The 27825-nt window shown below is 43.6% G+C and overlaps 1 long non-coding RNA gene across 1 annotated transcript; it reads right to left on the minus strand.

Moving 5' to 3' along the window:
* Positions 1–1568: 1568 nt before the first annotated feature.
* LOC108996447 lies at positions 1569–27825 on the minus strand. Its single transcript, XR_001997007.1, has 3 exons — positions 27709–27825; positions 26749–26857; positions 1569–1697 (listed from the first exon to the last, which is right to left on the minus strand). It is a non-coding gene; the product is annotated as an uncharacterized LOC108996447 (long non-coding RNA).

Consider the following 27825-nt stretch of genomic DNA (forward strand, 5'->3'; position numbering starts at 1 on the left):
ACTTTACAATTCTGTTTAAACAAAAATGCCATTATTTTTATTTTGAAGTTTAAATCTAAAATTAAAAAATAAAACTTATGAAAATAAAAAAAAATAAAGGAAATTGTTGGTTGACCACCTATCAAGCCTAGGGACCCCAACAGAATACCTTCCATAGGATCGGCCACCCTTGTAGCCACCACGAGAGTGGTCGTGGCCATCTTTTGGGCACAAGGGTGGTCGGACCACCCTGGCCAACCCCATGCTCATGACCACCCCCATGGGTTTTGGTGGCCGTCTTCAACTAGCTACCAACAATTTTTTTTTTTAAATAATAAAATGTATTTCTATAAATTATATGTCCATAGTTGTAAAAAATTAAATTCTTTGTTTGAAATTTTTTTAGCATAGGTGGTCAAAATCGAGCCACCATGAAGTGGCCTCAAGGGGCTTCACCTTTGGGCAAATAAATCTCTTCTCTAACAACTCCTTAATTTGTGCTTTCAACTCCTTTAACTCTGTTGGAGACATTCTATAGGAACCCTATGAATTGGAGTTGTAAGTAGCTTTAGTTCCATAACAAACTCAGTTCCTAATTCGGGGGTAACCCTCGTAAATCATTTGCATACACTTCTGGAAGATCCTCAATCACTAGTACTCCTTGAACTCTCTTACTCTCATTTGACTTATCTACAACTAACATCAGATAATCGATGCACCATCAGCGATACATCTTCTATTTTGCAGGGTTGAAATTACTAGCTGGCTAGCTCAAATGATGTTTCCCACATAACAAACCCTATATGTAGCTAATGGTTTAAACATAACTTTTATTCAACAGCAATCTATCATAGCGTAGTGTCTAAGTAACCTGTCCATACACAAAATCATATTAAGTCTCATCAAATGGAAAATGACAAAAGATGCTCTTAAAACGTGTCCCTCCACCTCAATAGGACAGTTTTTAACCACATGGCTGCAACGAAATGTTTTCCCATCAGGAATTGTCACCACAACTTTCCAAGGTAACAACTTTGTCTGTATTTTGCACATTCGCACAAAAGTTGAAGACAAAGGATTGCGATGCATCCGAATCGAACAATGAGTAAGTCATGTATTGTAACAGGTTGACATTACCTAACATTGGTAATATTACACTACCATTAACTAACAGATCAAACAATTATTAACTAACCATTAAGACAAGAAAGGTCGTAGTGATATAGGTGATTACTCCTACTTACTCAGCTTCCACCCTGTGATGCCCCTAAACCCTACCTATGCTTGGGATTTGGCAGAGATCAAAGCGTCGGGACATGCAGCACTGGAAAATAACTAACATGTAATGCATCTAGCATATTTCTAGCAGTATGAATGAATCGCATCTGAAAATAACTATGTTCATCATTAGTACCAAAACAAACTAGTGACCGCAAATTAAAATTTCACTTCCAAAATATAGCATATTTGTTTGTGGTCCATGCTCAAATACATAATCTAAAACTTAAACTGTTGCAGTGGAGTATCATGCTCCTTATGTTACAATCATAACATCAAAAGGATTTCCCATGTTTCATCATTAAGAGTATAAAAATTTCCAAAAATAGCAAAAGAAATTCCATTATTCCATCATGATCAGGTTCCTCATCAGTCAACCTCATCCAAACTAGTTTGCTCCTCCTCATCCTTACCGATCACTTCTTCCCTTGTCACAACATCTACCATAATGGGGTGGGAATGGTAGTGAGATTGTGAGGGCGAGATTTATTTAAATCTCAATAAGTTATGTCACAAACATACATAAAGATAATATAAGCATGACTAATAATATATATGAAATGTATGCATGAACAGGAACCCCCTATCCAAGACCATCAATATCCTATCCAAGCGCAATAGAGGAAACAGACTTTATCAACCTAAGGGATTCCCCTCGCACCGGGGTGTCTCCCTAGAAAGGTAGCCTCCTTGACGAGCGCAGCAGAGGAAACAAACATCATCAACCCTATCCAGGACCGTTACTATCCCATCCGAGTTCGTTGATAGATATTCATCAACCTCTGGGATTCCACTCCATATTTACTTACTTCAGAGTGAATAGGGGAGTCCCAATAGGATAATCTCCCATCTTGTGTATGTGAGTGCCTTTGTCGCGATTGTGAATGCCTGTGTGGCAAATATCTATGTATGATCACCTCTATTGTAATACCCAAGCCCTAGCCCAGGCCCATGAGGGCCCAACATTGGAGGCTAAATGACATTGTTCGGTATGCATCCCTCTTCTTTCATTTTTCTTCCCAGACGGTTCCCCTCTCCTCGAATCTTCGTCCTCCCCATTAGTGATTTACTTCTTCCCCATTTTCTCCTCCCCAATCCCACCTTCCCCACATACTTTCAATGTTTCTCACCCCAATTTTCTCTTAACAGACCCACTCTCCCTCCCTCTCCCTCTCCCTAAGTTTTTGGATCTCTCTCTCTCTCTCTCTCTCTCTCTCTCTCTCTCTCTCTCTCTCTCTCTTTGTGTGTTCATCTCTCCACCCGAGATTTATATTTTTATTTATTGTCCTTCCACTAAATAGTCTTGAGACACCACCTTTGTTTAAGGGTTTTGGTTGCCGTCAAATCCTTTCTCCTGACTTATAGTTGAACAACGGTAAGTTTTTTTTTCCATGTGCGTTGTCCGACACACTCATTCTCCTCCTCTTGATTTCTTTGTTTCCAAACATTGTAAAATGTTTTATATAGTAGCAATGCCACACCGTAGCGGTTCATGTGAGTGTTATTGTTGGAGTCTCCACCCCCGTCCTGCCCTGCTGTAGTCATCACATTGGTAAGATTTCATCTCAATCTATAAATATTTTCCTTTATGTCATTTTTTTATTTACCCACTACAAGTTATCTAGTTAACCCTCGGATTCCCTCTCTCGCAATAGATTGCCTCCATTAGATGTAAGTCTTGACTAACTTAGGCCACTAGAGTCAACTTAGGCCTCTAAACGCTTAGCTAATTCTCTTCCTTCTACTTGCTTGGTCTGAGTTATTCCATTGTGTAACATTTTCAAAGACAAAACTCAATGTAGTGTTGTTTTCTAGTTCACAGGGTTGTACTTACGTTTCGAGACAGCATTGATCCGCTAGCTTGTTTCACCGACAACCTCACAACACTAGGTATGATACTTAAATGGTAATAGGCTCGGTTGCTCAGTTACATGTGCGATATGAGTAAATTATGGTTGCTAGAAATCTCAATGAATTATAGTTATATGGCTATTTTGAGTTACAGGTTGGCTTATTGGGGTTATATGTTGATTCGTTGGGCTTGATATGGTTGTGTGGGTGGTTATGTGGTTGTCCAGGGCATTTATTTATTTTTGTTGGTTGTTTGGGGTTTAAGTATTAGTTGTTGAGTTGGCATTGGTTGTTATGGCTTTATAAGTTTACTTTTGGAGATGATAAGTGGCTATTTGTGGTTGACTGGTTGTTGTTTGGTTATTGGATATGTAGCATTGAATTGTCTGGGCAAATGTAAATTGGTTATTGGTTAGGTAAAACGAGCATTAAGTATTTTTAATACTTGTGGATTGTGGGTTGACGTACGCATTGGGCATGGTGAAGTAAATTGAGGAGAATGGATCAAAATGTAGGGTATTGTTATTGGAGGATGGGTCATGTATTTATGAACTGAGGTGTTATGAGCAAATTGTACATGCTGAAATTCTCGTTTAGGCTATAGATTTTCGTGTGTAAGAGATAGACTTCTTGTTGTTTGGGATTAGTTGATAGAGTTAGATGTGGTGGGTTTTGGTTATTAACATTCAGTGAATATTTTCTGATTTAGGTGGTGAGATTGCTAAAATTCAGACCCAAGACTAAGATAACAAGCTACAAGAGTCAGGTAAGTGGGGGACTTTGCATAAAAGGATATGGACTGGGGTTGATTTGTATGTTATGTTTTGAAAAGAAATGTGAAAACAATCTCAGTTATGTATTCTGCATTACTCATGAAATCTGTATAAATAGAGCATTTTCTATCATGACTAGTGTAGACATGAGAAAAATCTTGGCATTATGTTTCTGAACTGTGCAAAAAAAGTGAATATAAAATCTAAAAAGTTGTGCATGTTATGTGAAAATGCTCTGAATATATTTTGATTATATGAAGATGTTCTGAATCTGTTTTGATTATGTGAAGATGATACAATTCTGTTCAATACTTTGTTATGATATGGTTTCGCATCTGAAAACCTTTAGCATGACCTTTGGAAACAAGGTGGTTTTTCTGCGAGGTCTTTTCTATGTGCACTAGGCCTGCTACCCGCATGGTGCGGGGCGGGGGTGCCCCGCACCCCCCACCATTTCCCCCCCCCCGGAGGGGAACCATCCGCCCCGCCCCCCGCCATTATGTTAAAAAAAAATTTTTTTTTGGTCTAAAAATATTTTTTTAGACCAAAATTATAATATAATTTAAATTTATAAATATAAAAAAATTTAAACTCATTAGAGTTAGATTTTGAATTGATTTGGCCTCCTAGGCCAATCTTTATATAGGAGGCCAAGGCAATACAATAGTCATCCTTAAACAATATGGGACTTAGTAGTAAGTCTCACATTGCTTAAGGATGACTATTGTATTGCCTTGGTCTCCTATATTAAGATTGGCCTAGGAGGCCAAAACAATCCAATGACTTGAATATAATTTTAAGTTTTTTATAAATTATGTATATCTATATACAATATATTTATTTAATATATATAAATAAATTTTTTTTTTTAATGTGGGGCGGGGGCGGGGGCGGGGCGGGGCCCCGCTGGTGTCATCCCGCCCCCCGCCCTCGCTATGCCCTCTCTATGCGGGGCGGGGTGGAAGCCGGGCGGGGCAGCGGGGGCGGGGTCCCACTACCCACCTCTAGTGTGCACAATCGGGACTCCGAGAATGAATAAGGGAAATATTCACATCCTGATACTGCTTGGTTTGGCCACCAGCGATAGTACAACCCTACCATAGCAGTTAAATATGGTCTCTGTTCTGATATGATGCTCTGATATGATATAATACGATAAGATGGTGATGTTCATTAATGCTATGCTAAAATATTTTTGAATATGAGCATTTTGAACAATCAATCTGATAACATATTTTTGGGAACCGCATTCTGAAACTAAAATGTTTTGTTCTGCATTTTCAACTCTGTGAAAAGGATCATATTTACATATTAGTATATATTCTTTGCATACTGAATTGTTGATAACTCACCTCTTATCTTCACAATATTTTCAGATGATGTTGATGGTTTAGTTAGGAATCAGGAATAGGAAACATGAGTAAGAGTAGCTAAAGATAGGGAGTTGAGTACCTAAAGGTACCATTGCTAATAGAGAATTTGTATTTGGTAGTTAGGATTTCATTATGTTATTTGGTTTATTGGGACTTATGTAATTATTAGTTCATTATGTTGATGTTACTAGGAGATTGTGGAAACGTTGATTTATATTATTGGATTTATCCCATTGATGACCATGTGGAGGAATTTATGCATTAAGTTGAAATAGATGAATTTATGTTTTTTTTTTTAGCCTTCAAAAATTATATTTGTATTGGGAGACATGATTATAGGTGATAGGTAGTAACTCTCTGACCCATCTGGGCACGAGGTGTTACATGTATGGCGGGAGTATATAAAGAGGCTGAAATAGGTTGAATACTAGTTCTTATAGGTTTTGTACTAACATAGGGATGGGTAGCTCCTCATCACAATATTACTACTATGTTTTCATCTATTTTGCATAACAAAGGGAAATGTTCCGAGAGGGTGATTCACTGCCTTGCATATATATATATGTGTGTGTGTGTGTGTGTGTGTGTGTTTATTGAGAGGGAGATTCCTCACCTGGTTTTGAGGAGACATGTAAATAAAACAGTAAGGGTGATTCCTCACCATGCATATATGTGTTCGTCCAATATTTACATAAAAAGTTTTCATAGCATCTTCAGTAACATTATCTCTCATTAGCAGTTTTGTCATAGTTGCCTAACATACTTATGGTTTCATTCTCGAGACCATAGACTTTGATACAGGTATGGACCCCTATTTGATACCTGAAGGAGAGGAGTCAATCCCGCCCAAGTCCTAAAAATGAAATCTATGGCCCATCTTAGTACCAATACATGCCGTAGCTATCTTGTTGCTTCCATAGGTTAAAGCCTAGCGCCTATTTGTAATTAGTTTGCCACCCTATGGTGACTAACTTATGTAATAGAATGATGTAATATTTTGAGGTTAATGAAGGGCGAGAAGCTCCTTATGTAAAGTATAGTATTTTGGTACTAGAATGTTAACGTTGTTACCACAACATCTCTGTTTAAACTTTTGCTACGATCTCGTAAATAGTCTTGCATGTGTATTTTTCTCTGGAAAACTACACCCCTATTTTGACTCCTTCTGAGGTGTTGATTGCTTGACCAGCATCCTTAGTACCACGGATCCTTACCTAGTCTTACACAAGAAACGGGGCACCACAGCTTGGTATAAGAGCTCGTGTTTATGAGTGGCTCTTGCAACTCTTAAATGTATTGGATAGTACCATAAAATAGCAGTACGTCAGCCGTTAGGTTGAAAAGCATAGTATTGTTGGAACTACAATTAGACTGGTGAGATGGGATAGCATGTGATAGGCATGGGTTATGTGGCAGGATTTAACCATGGTGCGACTGAGAGTTCTGCAAGGAGAGTAAATGCCGAATGGTCATGAGGGAGAATGATCAAGTGGAGGAAGGGGCGAGGAACTTGCTAGAGCACTAAACTCGATATTAGATATAATGGAACAACAATATGAGATGTGTTCTTGTCATATGTAAGTTCAATTGGTAAGGTTCCCTAGGGAGAAAGGAAAATGTTGTACGTATGAGCGATTTCTAGCTCATCGCTACTCGAGATTCTTCAAAAAGGAGGGATTGGCAAGGACGGAAAGGTGGATGTCCGACATTGAAAGGACATTCATGGTGTGGGGTGCACTGAAAACCAAAAGGTGCAATATTCAGGGAGAATTAGCTCTGTGATGGGATACCTAGAGGCAACTCCTTAACATGGAACTGAGAGCCCGGGGAAGACTTGTAGCCCATCCCGATCCTCCCACAAGTTTGCAACAGGACAACCCATAGCCTCGCCTGATTCTCCCTCTAGTTTTCCTTAGAATGACTGTTCTCCTGTTCTCCCTTGAGTTTCCCTCAGGACAACCAGAGGCCAAGGTAGGTCTTTCCTCAAGTTTACCTAAGGATGATTACAAACTTAGTAGCCCTGGTCCTCCCTCGAGTTTACCTCAGGAAGACTCATGACCTAGAATAAATTTCACTCTAGTTTGCCTCAGGAAGATTTGTTGTAACACCCGGACCCAAAATTTGTATAGTTGGACATTAGATTGTTTATATATTTTTATTTATTTATTGGAGCTTGGTATTTTAAGTTTTTATTTTACAAACTGGAGTAGTGATTTTATTTTATTTTATTTTCTTCACACGTTATGTTTTCCCGCATGTTTCTTATTTTTATCTTCCTTCTCTTTCGGTTTTATCTCTTTTTTTTCGTAAGTTTATTTTTTTTCTCTTTTCGTTCACGTCGTGCATGCTCACACACGTTCATCTCCATCCGCTCACACGTCTACTTCTCTAGGGTTTTATTTTCTTGTTCCTCCACTGATATATTTAAATATACGTACGTTTCGACGATGCTTCCGCCGCTGCCCTCCTTCCCGAAACCTTAGCCCAGTATTTTTTTGTTTTTCTTCTTCTTCCTCCTCTGTGCAAACCATGCTCACCCTCTAGCTCGGTCACGACCCACGCCGTCCCAGCATCACCGCAGCCTGTCCTCACCCTTTCGGAAAGCACCACGCCAGTTAACCGTAAGCCAGACCACTGCCTTCCCACGCGACACCGTAAGCCAGACCACCGTGAACCACTCCCACCGTTCTGTACACGTCCTCTTACCGCTTGAAGACCAGCAGCCGCGCAGCACCCAGCCACTGCCTCGATCGAACCCAGCCCGAAGCACACGAACCACATCCCGCTCGACGGAAACCACCGTGTGATAGCCACTGCAGGTCCCCTGTTTTTAGCAACCGAAACAGAGCACGTCGAGCCACAGCCCAGCCACCCAAAGCGCCAACTCTCTCCGCGTCGTCATTACCTGCCCAGAAAACACCGGCCGTTGCCACCTCGTGTCCATCGTTCGTTGACCTTCTCGATAAGTCACGGCCTTGTTTTCTCTCGCGGCACCCTGTCCGTCGCGTCTCAGAGTGAGTTTCATCCCTCTCCCTCACGTTTTGCCCGCCCACTTCATATTTCTCTCTCTATCATTTGCAACTGCCCAGGCGCCGCCCTCACCGCCGTCGACCTCAGCCAGTCCCTGCGCCGTCACACGTTTCCTTCTCAGTGAGTGCCTCGCGTCCCTGTTCTTGCGGTTTTTGCACCGAATTTGCGTGAATGCTTTTGCAGTTTACGTGATTTATTTTGCATGGTATTTGAAATGAATTACCGTAATGCCCTTTATTGCATATTATATTAATGGGCTTTTATTTTTATTCTGTATTAGTAAACTATTTTTTTTATTTATGATTACCGAAAACTATTTTTAATATGTTATTAAGTGAGGATTTATGTTAAGAGTCAATAATATTGTTGTATTGTTATTTCTACATTTTAAATATATTTTAGTCTTTTTAATAATAGTTATGGTTTATTTTAAAATATTTTGGGATAATTATATTACTTAGTATTTAGTTTCATAAGTTGTTTTCATTAGTAAATTTAGTCATAGTATTAAGTTAGCTTTGACGATTTTAGAAAGTGATGATTGGTAATTTTAGGTTTTGAGGAATTAAATAGATTATTTTATAAGATTAGGATTAAAAATCGAAATACGTGATTAATTGAAAATTTATGAGAATTACGTGATTATTTTATAGGTGACGATTAATTATTGTCCGACGTTTTTGAGGTATTTCGAACAAGCTAAGAAGTTCAGGTAAGTGGGGTTCCTATGCTAGACTTTGCATTAAAATAAAATGAACTGAGGTTATTTTTGGAAAATATACATATTTGATGTTGAAAAGAAGTTTGAACTGCCTCAGCTATTTGTTCTGCATTACTCATGAGATTCTGTTTAAGAATAAATTATTTTCTGTCATGACTGGTGTAGACATAAGCTTATTTTTGACATTCTGTTTCTGAACTTTGAAAAATAGAGCGAATATGAAATTTTATGCATAAATTATGTTGTGTTATGATTTTGTTCTGTTATGAAGATTTTATGTACTCTGATGTGATTTCTGAAAACTTCTGGCATAACATTCTGTTTCTGTTTCTGTTCCGTTTTGACCTCACCACGGATGTAAAACTGTGGTCTCTGTTCGGGTTGGTACCAACTTTTTTGTTTCTGGTGCACCCACTTTGGAAACAAAGTGGTTTTCTGCGTGGTCTTTCCTATGTGCACACTCGGGGCTCCGAGAATGAATAAGGGGAAGATTCACATTCTGTTTCTGCTCGGTTAGCTACCGGGATTTGCACAACCCTACCACGGGGGTTAAACATGGTATTTGTTCTGATTTGATAAGATAAGATATGATGTTTCAGTTTATGCTATGCCAAAGGGATTTTTGATTATGAATATTTTCGAACTATCGCTCTGACATTTTTGATAACATGTTCTGACGCTGCATTTTGAAACATTATTCTGATTCTGCATTCTGAAATGAAATATTTTGTTCTACATTCCGATTTCTGTAAATGCTCATGTTTACACACTAGTATATGTCCTCTGCTTACTGAGTTGTTGATAACTCACCCCTTATCTCTATAATATTTCAGATGAAATTGATGGTTCAGCTGAGGATCAATATTAGAGTTTATGGAGAAGATTAGCAGTGAATGGTTGTTGGGTAACTCATGGTATTAGTGTTGATGTTGGAAGTTATTTATATTTCTTAAGTTGGCTTCAATGGATTTAGACGGTTTATGGAGACTTATGTTAATGTTTCATTATTTTAGTTTGTTATTTGAGACATGAAGAATAGTTGATTTTATTTGAGTTGCTGGATTGAAAATTGGATAGATGAGTTTATATGGTTTATTTAATTGAAGTATTTACGTGTGATTTGAGGTTTGAGAAAATATATATTCTTGAATTTGGAAGTACTCTAGCCTTGTAAAAGTTGATTATCAGGTCATATGAGTTAACTCTCCGGACCCTCGGGGACGGGGCGTTACATTTGTTGTCTTGCTTGATCTTCCCTCAAGTTTGCCTTGAGACGATCTTTGCTTCAACCGCATTAGTCCTCCCTCAAGTTTGCCTCGGGAGTGACTTGTGTACTAGCTTGGTCCTTCTTGGAGTTTCCCTTGGGTGGTTTGCAGCATATCCTTGTCCTCCCTCTAGTTTTCCACGAGACGACCTACATTCTCGCCTGATTCTCCCCTGCTTTTGACTCAACAGGAGGACCCTTGGCCTCGCTCAATCCTTCCTTGAGTTCTCTTTAGGATGCTTGGCTTCAACAACCCTGTTCCTCTCTTGAGTTTGACTCGGGATGATCTGCGATCATGCACGTTCCTCCCTTGAGTTTTCCTAACATGGGGTGACCCACAACCTTAAGTTCCCCTTAGAGTAAGAGGGACTTGCAGCCCAATGAACCACGATCTCAATAGCCCAGTCCTCCCTTGAGTGTGCTTTGTTAAGACTCGAGGGAGGATCATGCGAGGCCTTCCCTCAAGCTTGGCTCAAAGCAGCTTGTGTCCTAACTCGATCCTCCCCCAAGATGATGGGGCCTCACCAGATGCTTCCTCGAGTTTGCCTCAAGAAGATCACAGCTTTAGCAACCCCACTCCTCGCGTTTGCCAGGGGTTGACTTGCAGCCCATCTCGGTCCTCCCTCTACTTTGCGACAAGACAGCCCACAACCTCACCTGATTCTCCCTCTAGTTTTCCTCAGGACGACCCTCATCTTATCCTCCCTTGAGTTTCCCTCGGGATGACCTGCATCAAAGCTAGGTCCTCCCTCGAGTTTACCCACGGATGATTATGGACTCAACAACCCTATTCCTTCCTCAAGTTTGCCTCAAGATGACTCATGACCTAGAATAATTTTCCCTCGAGTTTGCCTCAAGAAGATCTGTTGTATTACCTCATCTTCTCTCGAGTTTTCCTAAAGACAATCGTGGCCAAGTTCCTCTTAAAGTAAGAGGGAATTGTGGCCGAGCAACCCATGACCCAACACTATTCTCCCTTCTATTTGCCTCTCGGTGTCTTGTGGTCCGGCCGAGTCCTCCCTCAATTTGCCTTAGGATGGATGACCTGCAACCTTGCCCATTCCTCCCATGTGTGTACCTCAGGACGATGATAGCCTCACCAGCCCTAGTCCCCTATCAAGTTTAACTAGAGGTGACTTGTGGCTTTAGCGCTTTTTCCGTGGGACGACCTACGACCTTACCTGATCAGGCCTCGAGTTTGCCTCGAGACAATCTCGGCCTCAGTTTGCTTTAACAACCCTCATCGAGTTTTCCTTGAGGCAACTTGTGGCAGCTTTGTCCTCCTTCGTGTTTGCCACAGGAAAACTTTTAGCCTTGAGAGATCCTCACTTGAGTTTTCCTCATGACGATAGCAACCTTAGCAACCCTAGTCGCTGATCGAGTTTGCCTCATGGTTATTTGTGGCACTGCCCAGAGCTCCCTAGAGTTTGACTTGGGACGATCGCAACCTCAGCAGCCCTTGTTCTCCATCAAGTTTGCCTTGGTAAGATAACAACTAACCAACCTTAGTCCTCCCACGGGACAAATCGCAACCTAGCCCAATCCTCCCATGAGTTTGCATCTGGATGACACATTCCCTTCTCTAATCCATCCTTGAGTTTGCCTCAGAACGATCAAGGTTCAACAACCCTATTCCTTCCTTGAGTTTACATAGGGAAGATCACGACCAAAGCAATCATAATACCCTCTTGTGTTTGCCTCACTGGGATTGCCTCGTCATGGCTTGTGCTGTCCACCCCCGAGTTTGCCTCGATATGCCCTTTAGCCTGGCCTAATCCTACCTATAGTTTGACTCAAGATGATTACGGCTTCAGCCCAATTAGTCATCCTTCTAGTTTGCCTTGGGAAGACCTACGTAGGGGAAGATCACGACCTCAGTAGGTCAGCTCAGAAGCTTTGCAGCGTAGGTCCTCCCTCGAGTTTTCTTAAGGGCAACCCGTGGCATCACCAGATCCTTCCTAGAGTTTGCCTTGGGATAAGTATGGGTTTAGCAACCATAGATCTGCATTGACTTTCCTTGGGACGACTTGAGCTAGCCTGATCCTCCCTCAAGTTTGCCTTAAGACGACATGCAAGTCTGTCTTAAGTTTGCCTCGGACCACCAGAGACCACCTCTGATCGTTCCTCGATATTACCTCAAGACGATCACGGCTTCAACAACCCTAGTCCTCCTTCAAGTTTTCCTCGAAATGAGTTGTGACCCAGCTTGATCCTCCCTCGGGATGATCATCGCCTCACCTTAGCCTTACACAAGTTTACCACGTGATGACTTTTGGCCTCGCACGATCCTCCCTCAAGTTTGCCTCGGGAATCTCGCTTAATCCTCCTTGAGTTTACCTTGGGAGCAGCTTCAATAGCACTAGTCCTCCCTCAAGTTCTCATTGTGGAGTCTTACAAAAAAGTCTAGCCCTCTCCCGAGTTTGCGCAAACTCGATGGGATATCAAGTTGGAGCTCGAGACTCAATGAAGGATCGGGCTTCACAGCAAGTTGTACAAGTCAAACTCGAGGGAGGATCAGGCCAAGCCAAGGGATGCCTGGTTGGGCCTTAATTTGCCTCAAGGCAAACTTGAGAGAGGACCGAATGAGGCTGCACGTCGTCGAGGTAAACATGAGGGAGGAATAGGGCTGTTGAAGCTGTGATGATCCCAATACAAGATTGAGGAAGGATTAGATGATGCCATGAGTCGTCCTCAGACAAACTGCTAGTGGACTGGTTGAACGAGCACAAACCATTAAGAGAGATGAAGACTTGGATTGGCAACTGAGTGTTGAAAGGCTAAATAATGAAAGAGATGAAGACTTGAAATTGACTTTTTATTTTGCTTAAAGACAACCCACAGGTTCACCAGATCCTTCCTTGAGTTTTCCTCAGAATGATCACCGCTTCCGGATTCAACAGGCCTAGTCCTCCCTCAAAAAAGAAAAGATGCTATTTTTCCAAGCTGCTGAGGCCGTGCTCGTCCCAAAGCAAAGTCAAATGAAAACTTGGTTGGGCTACAAGTCTTCATAGGGCCAACATGAGAGAGGACTAGGACAACAAAAGCAAAGATCGTCTCGAGGAAAATTTGAGAAAGGAACAGATGGGGCTGTGGCAGTGGGTTGACCCTAGCAAACCTGACAGAGGACCTAGTTTGTGAGGCTACGATCGTCCCGAGGTTGGATTTTGTGATGATGCAAGTCTTCTTGAGCTTTGTAAACTATAAAGCTACAAAGCTACAATCATCCTAAGGCAAATGCAAGGAAGGATTAGGTGATGCTAGGGATCATCATAAGGCAAACTAGAAAGAGGATTGGGCGAGCTCGCGAGGCATCTTGAGGCAAACTCAAGAGAGGATAAAGCACGGTAGAGCAAGACCATGATAATTCCTAGGAAAATTCAAGGGAGGATTGGATGCGCAATAATTCACCCCGAGTGAGACTTGGGGGAAGACTAGGAGGGGTTACGGGTTATCTTGAGGAAAACTCGAGGGGAGCTAGGCAACAAGTCGCGAGCATGCCATGGAAAACTTGACTGGGGATCCAACAAGTTCCCAGTCATCCCGAGAGAAACTCAATGGAACATAAGGATGAGCCACAATTCATTCGAGGCAAACTTGAGGGGAGGGCTAGGACTGCTTAGGTCATTATCATCTTAAAGCAAACTTGAAGGAGGACTGAGCTAGGCCACGTCACCACAAGGGAAACTCTAGAGAAGACGGGATGAGGCAGACTCAAGGGAGAGTCTCTCGAGGTCATGCGTCATCCTTTGGAGAAATAGATAATAGATTGGGCAAGTCGGGTCATTTTGAGCAAACTCAGCGAAAGACCAGGCTTGTCCGAGGAAAACTTGATGGAGGATTAGGGTTACTTAGGTCGGAATCTTTCCAAGCCAAGCTAGGGGAGGATCATGCGAGGCCTTCCCTCAAGTTTGCCTCGGAGCGACTTGTGGTCCAGCTCGGTCCTCCCTCAAGATGATGGGGCCTCATCTGATCATTCCTCAAGTTTGCCTCGAGATGATCGCAACTTAGCAACCCTACTCCCACGAGCTTGCTATGGGAAGACTTGCAACCCATCCTAGTCCTCCCTTGATTTTTCCATAGGACAACTCATGGCCTCGCTTAATTCTCCATCTAGTTTCCCTCAGGATGACCCTCATCTTTTCCTCCCTTTAGTTTTCCCTCAAGATGACCTGCGGTCAAGATAGGTCCTCCCTTAGGTGTCCCTTAGGATGATCATAGACTCGGCAACCTTTTTCCTCCCTTGAGTTTGTCTCTAGAAGATATGTTGTCTTGTCTAATCCTCCCTCAAGTTTGCCTCGGGGGTGACTTGCGTACTAGCTCGATCCTCCCTAAAGTTTCCTTTAGGGTGGCTTGCAACACATCTCTATCCTCCCTCAAGTTCGGACGACCTATGTCCTCGGCAAATTTTCCCTTGAGCTTGACTCAGTATAACCCTTGGCCTCACTCGGGACTTACCACCTAGCCTTGCAAATGGAAGATCGTGGTCTCAGTAGCTCAGCTCAAAAGCTTCCATTGAGTTCTCTTGAGACGATCACGCCTTAGCAGCATATGTCTTCCCTCGAGTTTTCGTAAGGACGACTTGTGGCATCACCAGAACCTTCCTAGAGTTTTACCTTGGCATAATTATGGGTTTAGCAACCTTAGATCTGCATTAACTTTCCATGGGACGACTTGAACTAGCCCGATCCTCCCTCAAGTTTGCCTCGGGATGACACGAGATTCTAATTTTCTCCTAAGTTTGCCTCGGACCACCCACGACCACCTCCAATCCTTCCTTGACATTCCCTCAAGACGATCGTGACTTCAATAGTCCGAGTCCTCCCACAAGTTTTCCTCTTAATTACCCCAGCCTTGGCCTCACGTGATCTTTCCTTGAGACTACCTCGAGTTGGTCGCAAATTCAGCAACCCTAGTCCTCTCTCAAGTTTTCCTCAAAGAACCTTGCGACCCAGCCTGGTCCTCCCTCAAGATGATCGTTGCCTCACCTTAGCCTTACACGAGTTTGCCATGTGATGACTTATGAACTCGCACGATCCTCCAACGAGTTTGCCTTACAAATCTTGCCTAATCCGCCTCAAGTTTACCTCGAGCTGATCATGGCTTCAATAGCACTAGTCCTCCTTCAAGTTCTCCTTGTGGACGCTCCTCCCCTAAGTTTGGGAAAACTCAATGGGAGACCAAGTTGGAGCTCAAGGCAATTGTGAGGGGGGAACTAGGGATTTCGAGGCCGCAAACATCTAGAAGGACACTCATCAATCACCCTGAGGCAAAGTTAAATGGGGGACTTGCCCTATTGAGGCCTCAATCATCTCAAGGCAAACTCAAGAGAGGATTAGGCATGCGTAAAGGTCCTCTATCTCTTGGGAGGATCATGTTAGGTGGACATAAGTCATCGTAAGGCAAACTTAAGGGGGGACTTTGGCTACTAAGGTCGTGGATCCTCCTGAGGCAAACTAGAGGAAGAACTAGGGTTCCTGACGTCGAGTTCATCCTGAGGCAAACTTGGTGGATAATCTGGCAAAGTGGCCAAGTTTTCTCGAGCAAACTCAATGCAAAACTGGGCTGCACTGTAAGTCATACGAGGCAAACTCGAGGGAGGATCAATTGTCCCAAGGCAAACTTTAGGGAGGAACAAGCAAGACCATGGGTCAACCCATGCCAAACATGAGGGATGACCTGGTTGGGCCTTAAATCACCTTAAGGAAAACTTGAGAGAGGACCGGATGAGGCCACACGTCGTCGAGGCAAACATTAGGGAGGACTAGGGTTGTTGAAGCCACGATCATCCCAAGGCAAGCTTGAGGAATGATCAGGTGATTCCATGGGTTGTCTAGAGACAAACTGGCTAGTGGACTGGTTGAATGAGTACAAACCATCAGGAGAGAGGAATTTGGTTTGGCTACTGAGTGTTAAAAGACTAAACAGTGAAAGAGATGAAGACTTGAAATTGACTTTTTGTTTCAGAGGTGACAAAACTTACTGAAAGGCATAGAGAGTTTCAAAAAATTATAAAATAGCCATAAACGTCTTATGGGTTTGGAGTAAGTATTTTGCTAGGACTCCAGAAATCAGCCAAGTCTCCCAAAATGTGTCAAAACAACCCAAACTTTGGTCCTGAATAAAACTGGATTGTTCCGGTATGTCCTCCTTCAAGTTTACCTCAGAACGATTGCGACCCTAGTTTTCCTCGGGACGATTGCCGCTTCCAACTTCAACAGGCCTAGTCTTGCAGCTTCAACATGCCTAGTCCACCCTCAAAAAAGAAAAGACACTATGTTTCCAAGCTGTTGTGGTCATGATCATCTTGATGCAAACTCAAGCGTGAATCTAGTTTTTGAGGCCACGATAGTTCCGAGGGAGAACTAGGTTGTGCTACAAGTCATCTTGGGGCCAACATGAGGGAGGACTAGGACTACTGAAGCAATGATTATCTCGAGGAAAATTTGAGAAAGGAAGAGATGGGGTCGTGGTCGTAGGTCGTCCCTGGGCAAACCCAACAGAAGACCTAGTCTGTGGGGCCACGATCGTCTTGAGGCAAACACGAGAGAGGACTGGGCTGACTCACAAGTTACGTTATAGAGGAGTAGGTTTGCTGAAGCATCGATCGTCCAGATGCAAACTTGGGGATGGATTTGGTGATGATGCGAGTCTTCTTGAGGAAAACTCAAGGGAGGACTTGGGTTGTTAAGTCTGCCGCAAGTCTCCTTGAGGTAAACTCAAGAAAGGTTGTTGAAGCTGCGATCATCCCAGGCAAACTCGAGGAAGGATCAGGTCATCGATGTTAGGGGTCATCTTGAGGCAAACTCAAGAGAGGACCTAGTGAGCTTGCGAGTCATCCTGAGGCAAGCTCAAGACAGGATCTGAGCTAGTGACCCCAAGATCGTCAAAAGGCAAACTCAAGAGAGGATAAAGTAGGACCATGATCATTCCTAGGAAAACTCAAGGGACCATGATAATTTACCCTGAGTGAAACTTAAGGGAGGACTAGGAACAGTCGCGGGTCATCCCGAGGCAAACTCGAGGGGAGATAGGGAGCAACTCGTGAGTGTGTCGTGGCCAACATGATGGAGGATCCAGCAAGTTCACAGTCATCAGTCATCCCGAGAGAAACTCAATGGAGCATAGGGATGCCCCACAATTTATTCAAGGCAAACTTGAGGGGATGACCAAGACTGCTTAGGTCGTTATCTTCTCAAGGCAAACTTGAGGGAGGACCGAGCTGGACCAAGTCACAACAAGGGAAAATCTAGAGAGGACGGGATTAGGCCGCCCAAGTTTCCCCCGGGAGGACCTATGTCCTCACCCAATTCTCCCTTGAGTTTGACTAGGAAATGGAAGAGAGTGAGAGGGATGGAGGGAAGGAAGGAGGGAGGGAGTGAGAAAAGGAAAGAGGAGAGAGGGAGAGAGAGAGACAAAGAGACAGAGATGCTTGTATGAAATGTCAAAATAACATTAGGTGTCCCTCCTTGTGATTATTTTCATGAAAATTTTTTGAGGATCAAAATCTGCATCATAAATTTAAAATCTAATACAAGAACTCAAAATGACAAACATGAACAAAAAATGCAAAACAACTCATCATGACATGAACAATTTCCTATAAAGATAAAAATGAATTATACACACAAGCTTAATCAAGATAGTAAAGTGCCTTCATCCAAAAATTTGTGTAGTTAAAAAAAAACATCAACATAGAATGAGCAGATGGGACAAATATCCTGGTACCAGATCTACAAAAAAGGTAAAGTAGTACTAGATATATGTTTACTATGTAGATACTCAAATCTAATCTCATCTTTTATTTAAGGCTTTACAAATCACCAAGCCATGAATTATTGCTACATACCTTTTTGTAGATACTCGAATCACCAAGCCATGTTTATTATGCAGATACTCAAATATAATCTAATATCCTGCACTAAAATTATTGCTACATATCAAAATATACAACAAACTTCTAGCTAATATTCCTAAATGAAGTGCCATTGTAATTGCGATTCGGGAAGCATCATAACTTCGGTTGCATGGAAGGAAATGAGCCATTTTGGAGAACCTGTCTACCACCACAAAAATATAATCATGTCCCCATACAGTTTGAGGCAGACCAAGCACAAAGTCCATGCTAACATCTTTCCATGGCTGAACCAGTACGGCTAAGGGAGTGAACAAGCTTGTGTTCTGCTTCTGTCCTTTGGAGAGTTGACACACTCGACAACGTTGGACTACCCGTTGGACGTCTCGTTTAAGGCTCGGCCAACAAAGTTTATCTTCCACCAGTTGAATGGTTTTATCACGTCCAAAGTGACCACCAATACCGCCTGAATGGATTACGAATGCTCACATGAAGAAGAGAAATTCATTTGTGAGGGTGAAGTCAGCATACTAAGAAGAAAGCCCTGATTGCAACGTTGTATACATAGGACTAAGTTTGGTGTTGGTAGTGTACTTTGCCTTAATGGATTCAAACCCCATTATCGACACCGCTAGAGTGGTAAGTAGTGTCGCTTTGCCACTGAGGGTGTTGGCCACTTTGTTCTTAGAACCTGCTTTGTGTTTGAGCATGAAGGAGAATTGTTGGAGAAAGTCTACCCATCGAGCATGTTTGGCATTCAAGTACTTCAGCCATTGTAGGTGGCGAAGGGAGTCGTGATCTATCTAGAGGATAAATTCTCGATGGATGAGATAGTTAAGCCAGTGGCGTAGCAACTGAACAAAGGCATAAAATTCAAGGTCGTACGTGGAGTAACGCCGCCAAGTTTTGTTTAGCTTCTCACTAAAGTACACGATGGGGTGGCCCTGCTAGCTGAGTACTCCTCCTACGCCTGTGTGAGATGCGTCGCAAGCTACCTCAAAGGGTTGTTCGAAATTGGGAAGCCGAAGGGCAGAGGCTTCTGTGAGGAGTTGCTTGATGTCTTAAAATGCTCATTCAGTCACTGGGATCCACACGAAGGACCCACCTTTTGTGCATTCGGTACTCGGGGCCATGATGCTGCTAAAGCCCCTAATGAAACGTCGGTAGAATGATGCTAGGACGTGAAAGCTACGTGCTTCATGCATGTTAGCTGGAGTGGGCCAGTCTAGAATGGCTTGCACCTTGGCAGGTTCAATGGAAGCGCCCTAATCAGATATGATGAACCCAAGGAAGATCACTGAGTTCTGGCCAAAAGTGCACTTCTTCAAATGTATGGAGAAACTCTCAAAGCGAAAGACCTATAACACTTGGCGTAAGTGGTTTAGGTGGGAAGGCTAGCCCGGCTAAACACCAGAATGTCGTCAAAATACACAACGACAAACTTATTAAAGAAAGGCTGTAGAACCTGGGTCATTACTTGCATGAACGTACTAGGGGCATACGTAAGCCTGAAAGGCATCACTAGCCATTCAAAAAAGCCCTCCTTCATCTTAAAGGCAGTTTTCCATTCATCTCCAGGACATAGCCAAATTTGGTGGTAGCCGCTACGAAGGTGTCAATCTTCAAGAATATCTGTGCACCATGTAACACGTCCAGCATGTCATCTAATTGAGGAATGGAGAATTGATATTTTATCGTGATTTTATTAATGGAGTGGTTGTCGATGCACATTCACCAACTGCCATCCTTCTTGGGTGTGAGTAGCATGGGTATGGGGCAGGGATCGAGGCTCTCACGAATAAACCCATTGTCAAGCTGGTCTTGCACTTGCCGTTGGAGCTCCTTGTGCTCGGCAAGGTCATTTGATAAGCGAGCAAGTTAGCCATACCCATGTTGTGCCAATCTCCGGAGGTAAACTTAAGAAAGGATAGAGCAAGACCACGATTATCCCTAGGAAAACTCGAGGGAGGATCAGACGCACAACAAATCACCCCGAGTGAAACTTGAGAAAGGACTGGGAAGGGTTGTGGGTTATCCTGAGGTAAACGCGTGGGGAGACTAGGTAGCAAGCAACGAGCATGCCGTGGCAAAATTGAGGGGGGATCCAACAAGTTTGCGCTCATCCTAAGAGAAACTCAATGGAGCATAGGGATGTGCCATAAGTCATTCGAGGCAAACTCAAGGAGAGGACTAAGGCTGCTTAGGTCGTCAGCATCCTGAGGCAAACTTGAAGGAGGATTGAGGGCCACAAGGGAAACTAGAGAAAGGATAGGATGAGGCCACCAGAGGCATACTCAAGGGAGAGTTTGGTGACTCCGCAGGTCATTCTGTTGCAAACTCAATAGGGGACAAGAGTTGTTGAGGCCATGATTTTCCTGAGGCAAACTGGATGATAGATCGTGAAAGTCAAGTCATCTTGAGCAAACTCTGGGGAGGATCAGGCTTGACCGAGGCAAACTTGATAAAGGAATAGTGTTACATATAGGTTGTGATCTTTCCAAGCCAAGCTCCAGGGAGGATGATTCAAGGCCTTCCCTCAAGTTTTCCTTGGAGCGACCTGCATCCCAGCTCAATCCTCCCTCAGGATGATGGGGCCTCACTTGATCCTTCCTCAAGTTTGCATCGAGAAGATCACGACTTTAGCAACCCTTATTGCCATACTCAAGGGAGAGTTTGGTGAAGCTGCAGGTCATTATGTTGCAAACTCAATGGGGGACTAGAGTTGTTGAGGCCATGATTTTCCTAAGGCAAACTCGATGATAGATCGTGAAAGTCGGGTCATCCTAAGCAAACTCTGGGGAGGACCAGGCTTGATCGAGGCAAACTTGATGAAGGAATATAGGTTGTGATCTTTCCAAGCCAAGCTCCAGGGAGGATGATTCGAGGCCTTCCCTCAAGTTTTCCTTGGAACGACCTGCGTCCCAGCACAATCCTCTGTTAGGATGATGGGGCGTCACTTGATCCTTCCTCAAGTTTGCATCGAGAAGATCATGACTTTAGCAACCCTACTCCCTCTAGTTTGCCATAGGACAACTTGCAACCCATCACAATCCACCTTCAAGTTTGCAACGGGACAACTCATCTGATTCTCCCTTTAGTTTTCCTCAGGACGACCTTCATCCTGTCCTCCCTTAAGTTCAAGACAACCTGCGGCCAAGCTATGTCCTCCCTTAAGTTTACCTAGGGATGATTACAGACACAGCAACCCTAGATCTTCCTCAAGTTTGCCTCAGGATGATTCACAACCTAGCATAATTCTCCTTCAAGTTTGCCTCAGGAGAGGACTAGGGCTGCTTAGGTCATTATCGTCCTAAGGCAAACTTGAGCAAGGACCAACTTGGGCCTCAAGTTGCCATAAGGGAAACGCGATAGAGGACAGGATGAGGCTGCCCGAGGCAAACTCAAGGGAGAGTTTGGTGAGGCCGCTGGTCATCCTGTGGCAAACATGAAGGGGGACTAGAGTTGTTGAGGCCATGATTTTCTCGAGGCAAACACGATGATAGATTGAGCAAGTTAGTTCATCCTGAGCAAACTCAGTAGAGGACCGGGCTTGTCGGAGGAAAACTTGATGGAGGATGAGTGTTACTTAGGTTAAGACCTTTTCAAGCCAAGCTCTAGGGAGGATCATTCGAGGCCTTCCCTCAAGTTTGCGTTGGAGTGACTTGCGTCCCAGCTTGATCCTCGCTCAAGATGATGGGGGCCTTACTTGATCCTTCCTCTAGTTTGCATCAAGAAGATCACGACTTTAGCAACCCTACTCCCTTGAATTTGCCACAAGACGACTTGCAACACATGTCGGTCCTGTTTCGAGTTTGCAACAAGACAACTCACTTGATCCTCCCTCTAGTTTTCCTCAGAATGACCCTCATCCTGTCCTCCCTTAAGTTTGGGATGATCTACGGCCAAGCTACGTCCTCCCTCAAGATTACCTAGGGATGATTACAGACTCAGTAACCTTGGACCTTCCTCAAGTTTTCCCTCACGACCTTGCATAATTCTCCCTCGAGTTTGCCGTTGGAAGACCTGTTGTATTTCCTGATCTTCCTCGAGCTTTCCTAAAGAAAATCATGGCCTGAGCAGGCCTAGTTCCCCTTGGAGTAAAAGGGACTTACAGCCTAGCGACCCATGACTTTAACGTCCCTAGTCCCCCTTGTGTTTCCCTCTGGGTGTCTTGCGGTCCAGTCGGGGTCCTCTTGATTTTGCCTCAGGATGAACCATGACTTTGCTCTTTCCTCCCATGTGTATACCTCACAACAATCATAGCCTCAACAGCCCTAGTCCCCAATCGAGTTTAACTCGGGGCAACTTGCAACCTTGGCCGGTCCTTCCTCCTTTTCCTTAGGACGACCCTTGAGCTTGCCTGATCTGCCCTCGAGTTTGCCTCAAGCCAATCTTGGCCTCAGTTGCCTTTAACCCTCATCGAGTTTGCCTTAGGGCAACTTTCACTAGCTCTATCCTCTCTTTCGTGTTTGCCTTAGGAAAATTTTCAGCCTCCCGAGATCCTTCCTTGAATTTTCATCCGGACAATAGTGTGCCTCAAGGTGATTTGTAACACCTCCCTAGATTTTGCCTTGGGAAAACCTGTGGCATTGCACAATCTTTCCTTGAGTTTGACTCGAGAAGATCACAGCCTCAACAACCCTAGTTCTCCATCAAGTTTGCCTTGGTATGATAACAACCTAATCAACCTTGGTCCTCCCACAAGACAACGCACAGCCCAGCCCAATCCAGTCCTCCCATGAGTTTGCCTCTAGATGACACATTGCCTTGCCCAATCTTTCCTTGAGTTTGCCTCTGGACCTCAACAACCCTAGTCCCTCTTTGAGTTTGCATAGGGATGATAGTCCCCACTCGAGTTTGCCTCAGGACAACTAATGGTCATGGTAGTACTAGTACCCCCCCTAAGCTTCCCTAGGGGGGCTTGCGCCTAGCCTTGCATAGGGACAAGATTGCGGCCTCAATAGCTCAGGCCCTCCCATGAGTTTGTTTTGGGATGATCACACCTTAGTAGTGTAGGTCCTCCCTGGAGTTTTCATAAGGACGACCTGTGGCATCATTAGATCCTTCCTAGAGTTTTCCTTGAGGGTAATTATGGGTTTAGCAAACTTAGATTTGCATGGACTTTCTCCTTGCAACGACTTGAGCTAGCCCGATCCTCCCTCAAGTTTGCCTCGGGACGACATGTGAGTCTGATCATCTCTTAAGTTAGCCTCAGACCACCCGCGGCCACCTCTAATCCTTCCTTGACATTCTCTCGAGAAGATCGCTGCTTTAATAGTCCCAGTCCACCCTTAAATTTTCCTCGAGATGAGCGCGGCCTCAGTCTCACATGATCCTTCCTCAAGAATCCTTAGGATGATCATAGCTTCAACAACTAGTCTTCCCTCAAGTTCTCCTTGAAGAAACTTGCGACTAAGCATGGTCCTCCCTCAGGATGATCACATCCTCAACTTAGCCTTACATGAGTTCACCACGTGATGACACTTGACCTCGTACGATCCTCTGTCAAGTTTATAAACCTCGGGAAAATCGCAGCTTCAACAGCACTAGTCATCCCTCGAGGATCGGATGAGGTAGCGCGTTGTCGTGGCAAACGCGAACAAGGACTACTACGGTTGTTGAAACCGCAATCGTCCCAAGGCAAGCTCGAAAAAGGACTAGGTGATCTGAGGCAAACTGGTTGGTGGACTGGTTGAATGGGCACAAACCATCAGGAGAAAGGAATATGGATAGGCTACTGAGTGTTGAGAGGCTAAATAGTGAAAGAAATGAAGACTTGAAACAGACTTTTTTTCTAGATGTGCCGAAACTACCGAAAGTCATAGAGAGTTTCAAGAAAATATAAATAGCCATAAACTTCTTATAGGTCGGGAGTAAGTATTTCGGCCAGGACTCCAGAAACCGGCCAAATCTCTTGAAAATTGTCAAAACAACCCTGACTTGTTCCTGAATAAAACTGGGTTGTTCCGGTATGACCTCCCTTGAGTTTACCGCAGGAAAATCGCGACCTTATTAGACCGTCCACCCTCGAGTTTGCCTTGAGATGACTTGCGACCTTGCCCAATCCTTCTGAGTTTGCCTCAAGACGACCCACAGGCTCATCTGATCCTTCCTCGAGTAGTCCTCAGGACGATCGCTGCTTCCTGCTTCAACATTGAAGGACTAGTCCTCCCTAAAAAAGACAAGACCCTTTATTTCCAGGCCACAAACTCAAACGAGAACTTGGCTCTTGAGGCCATGATAGTTCGGAAGGAGAACTAGCTCGGTCTGCAAGTCGTCATGGGGACAACATGAGGGAGGACTAGGACAACTGAAGCAAATTCATGAAAGAAACGGATGGGGACGAGGCTCGTCTCTAGGTAAACTCGTTAGAGGACCTAGTCTATGAGGCTATAATCGTCTCGAGGCAAACTCGAGGAAGGATCGGGCTAACCCGAAGAAAACTCGAATGGAGGACTAGGGTTGCCGAAGCCGTGATCATCTTGAGGCAAATTGAAGGAAGGCTTTAGGTAATGCTAAGGGTTTATAGGGTTTAGGGTTTAGGGTTTTAAGTTTAGGATTTAAGGTTTACGGTTTTGGGTTTTAGGATTTAGGGTGTTTTAGGGTTTTAGGATTTAAGGTTTAGGGTTTAGGGTTTTAGGGTAGGGTTTAGGGTTAAGGGTTTAGGGTTCTTGGCCTAGGGTTCTCAATTTTTGGGTTTAGGGTTTTGAGTATAGGGTTAGGGTTTTAGGGTTTAGGATGCGAGCTCGCGAGTGGTCAATAGGCAAATTCTGGGGGGAAACCATGCTGTCGATGCCAGGATCATCCTTAGGCAAACTCAAGAGAGGCTAATAGAGCAGGACAACGATCATCCCTAGGGTCGGGAACGGTTGCGAGTTACCCTGATGCAAACTCGAGGGGAGACTAGCCAGCAAGTCATGGGATCCAGCTAGTTCGTGGTCATCCCGAGAGAAACTCAATAGAGCACAAAGATGCACCGCAATTCATTCGAGGCAAACTAAAAGGTAACTCAAGGGCTAATTTGGTCGTTCACGTCTTAAGGCTAACTTGAAGGAGGACCGAGCTGGGCCCCAAGTCACAACAAGGGAAACTCAATGGAGGATGAGATGAGGCCGCCTGAGGCAGACTCAAAGGAGAGTCTATCGAGGCCGTGGGTCATCCTGTGCCAAACTCGGTGACAAATCAGGCAAGTCGGGTTGTTCAGAGCGTACTCAACGAAGGACCGGGCTTGTCTAAGGCCAAGCCAAGCTCGGGGGAGGATCATGCAAGGCCTTCACTAAAGGTTGCTTGAGTGACTTGTAGCCTAGCTTGGTCCTCCCTCAAGATGATAGGGCCTCACCCTCGAGTTTGCCTCAAGATGATTGCGGCTTTAGCAACCCTACTCCCTCAAGTTTGCCACGAGACGACATGCAACCCTTCCTATATCCTCTCTTGATTCTCCCTTGAGTTTCCCTCGGGCTAACTTGCGGCCAAGCTAGATCCTACTTTGATAGGGATGATTACGGACTCGAAAACCCTAGTCCTCCTTCAAGTTTGCCTTAGGATGATTCACGACCTAGCGTAATTCTCCCTCAAGTTTGCCTCCAGATGATCTGCAGTTTTGCCTGATCCTCCCTCGAATTTGCCTCAGGGGTGACTTGCATAATGTCCTCCTTGGAGTTACCATTAGGGTGGCTTGCAGCACATCCATGTCCTCCCTCGAGTTTCCCATAGGATGATGATTTGCATCCTCGCTTGTTCCTCCCTTAAATTTGACTCGGGACGATCTGCGACCATGCCCATTCCCCTCCCTCAAGGTTTCCTAAGATCTGCAGTTTTGCCTGATCCTCCCTCGAATTTGCCTCGGGGGTGACTTGCATAATGCCCTCCTTGGAGTTTCCATTAGGGTGGCTTGCAGCACATCCCTGTCCTCCCTCAAGTTTCCCACAGGATGATCTGCATCCTCGCTTGTTCCTCCCTTAAGTTTGACTCGAGATGATCTGCGACCATGCCCATTCCTCCCTCGAGTTTTCCTAGTGACAATTGCATCCCAACGACCCACGACCTCAATAGCCCTAGTCCCCCCCCGTCCCGTCTTTGCCTCTAGGTATCTTACGCCCAACCAAGTCCTCCCATGTATATGTACCTCACGACGACCATAGCCTCAACATCTCTAGACCCCTATCGATTTTAACTCGTGGTGACTTGTGGCCTTGGCCGGTCCTCCCTCTCTTTTTCCTTAGGACGACCCGAGTCTTGCCCAATCTGCCATCGAGTTTGCCTCAAGACAATCTTGGTACTAAATATATGTTTATTATGCATATACTCAAATCTAATCTCACCTTTTATTTAAGGCTTTACAAATCACCAAGCCTTGAATTATTGCTAAATACCTTTTTGTAGATACTAAAATCACCAAGCCATGTTTATTATGCAGATACTCAAATCTAATCTAATATCCTACTCTAAAATTATTGCTAAATATCAAAATATACAACAAACTTCTACCTAATATTCCTAAATGAAGTGCCATTGTAATTGTTCTCTTTCAAAAAATTGGACACCTAAGAGTCACTTTTGAACCATCATCATCAGCAAAACTTCGACATTATTGCTCTAAAATCTTACGGAAAAATAATGTTGAATACCTGTTCAATGACAATAGCCGAATGTCTTTAATATTCTTCATGTCTTCTTAAACACGTATGAGCGAGGTATGTGGTCAGCATCATCATCCATGTACAAGATTTGTATGACCTGGATTCAGAAACAAACTTTAAAATAGACAGCAGCAATTATCTTCTTTTTTTTTTTTTTTTGAAGAATTGAATTTCTATTGGTGAAGCAGTTGTAGAGGGATTCCATAGTATAATCTCCCTGAGATTCCACAGTATATGGTCGGCATTTGGTATTTAATTTATCAAGAAAAGCAAATAAGAAGCTACACAGAAGCCGAACTCAAATGCCGAGCATGTAATCCGATTGAGAAAAAAAAATTGGATAGTGAATTGATATGAGATGCTAAAATGAGAAGAAAATTAAATAAAATTTATATATAAAAAAAAAATAAAAAAAGTTAAAAAAAAAAAAAAAAAAAAACCTACATAGGAAAAAAATCAAACAACAAATGGGTAACTAAGATACATTTGACTTCCTGATGTTTTCTAATGTGTTAGCATGTGAGAAAAATTTCTACTTTCTTTACACAGAATGTGTATAGATTCAGAGCCAAGTTCTGCTAGGGAACTTAAACGAGAATTGACATCGATGATTATGGCTGTCCTTATTGAACTTTAAGGATTTGAGAGTCATGGCAGACCAAGTAAAATGTTCCAAAGATCAAAGACACCGAATCTTTGTTTTCTTTAAAATACGACCCAATTCGCAACCCGTAGAAACACAATAATTTTTGGTTCACGTCAAAAACTAGAATTGAGAAACCAAAAAGGATGACAGCAATATGTATCACATCAAAAACTGCAAAATTGAGAATCAAAAGGTTAAAGCGCATTAAGAAACCGATGAAATCTCAAAGAATCCATGGTGGGAATCCAAGAATGCAATACCTAGATAAAAAACAATATTAGACAAGAGGAGAAAACGTAAACCTCAAAACGAACGATCTGATAATACGCTTCCTCTCTCGTTCTCTGCACCTTCCTGTGCGTCCCATTGCCCTGCCTTCTCCAACTTTTTGTACGCTTCCATTGCAAGCACACCCGCAT

This window comes from Juglans regia, chromosome 7 (genome assembly GCF_001411555.2).
Source record: "Juglans regia cultivar Chandler chromosome 7, Walnut 2.0, whole genome shotgun sequence".
Taxonomy (NCBI): Eukaryota; Viridiplantae; Streptophyta; class Magnoliopsida; order Fagales; family Juglandaceae; genus Juglans; species Juglans regia.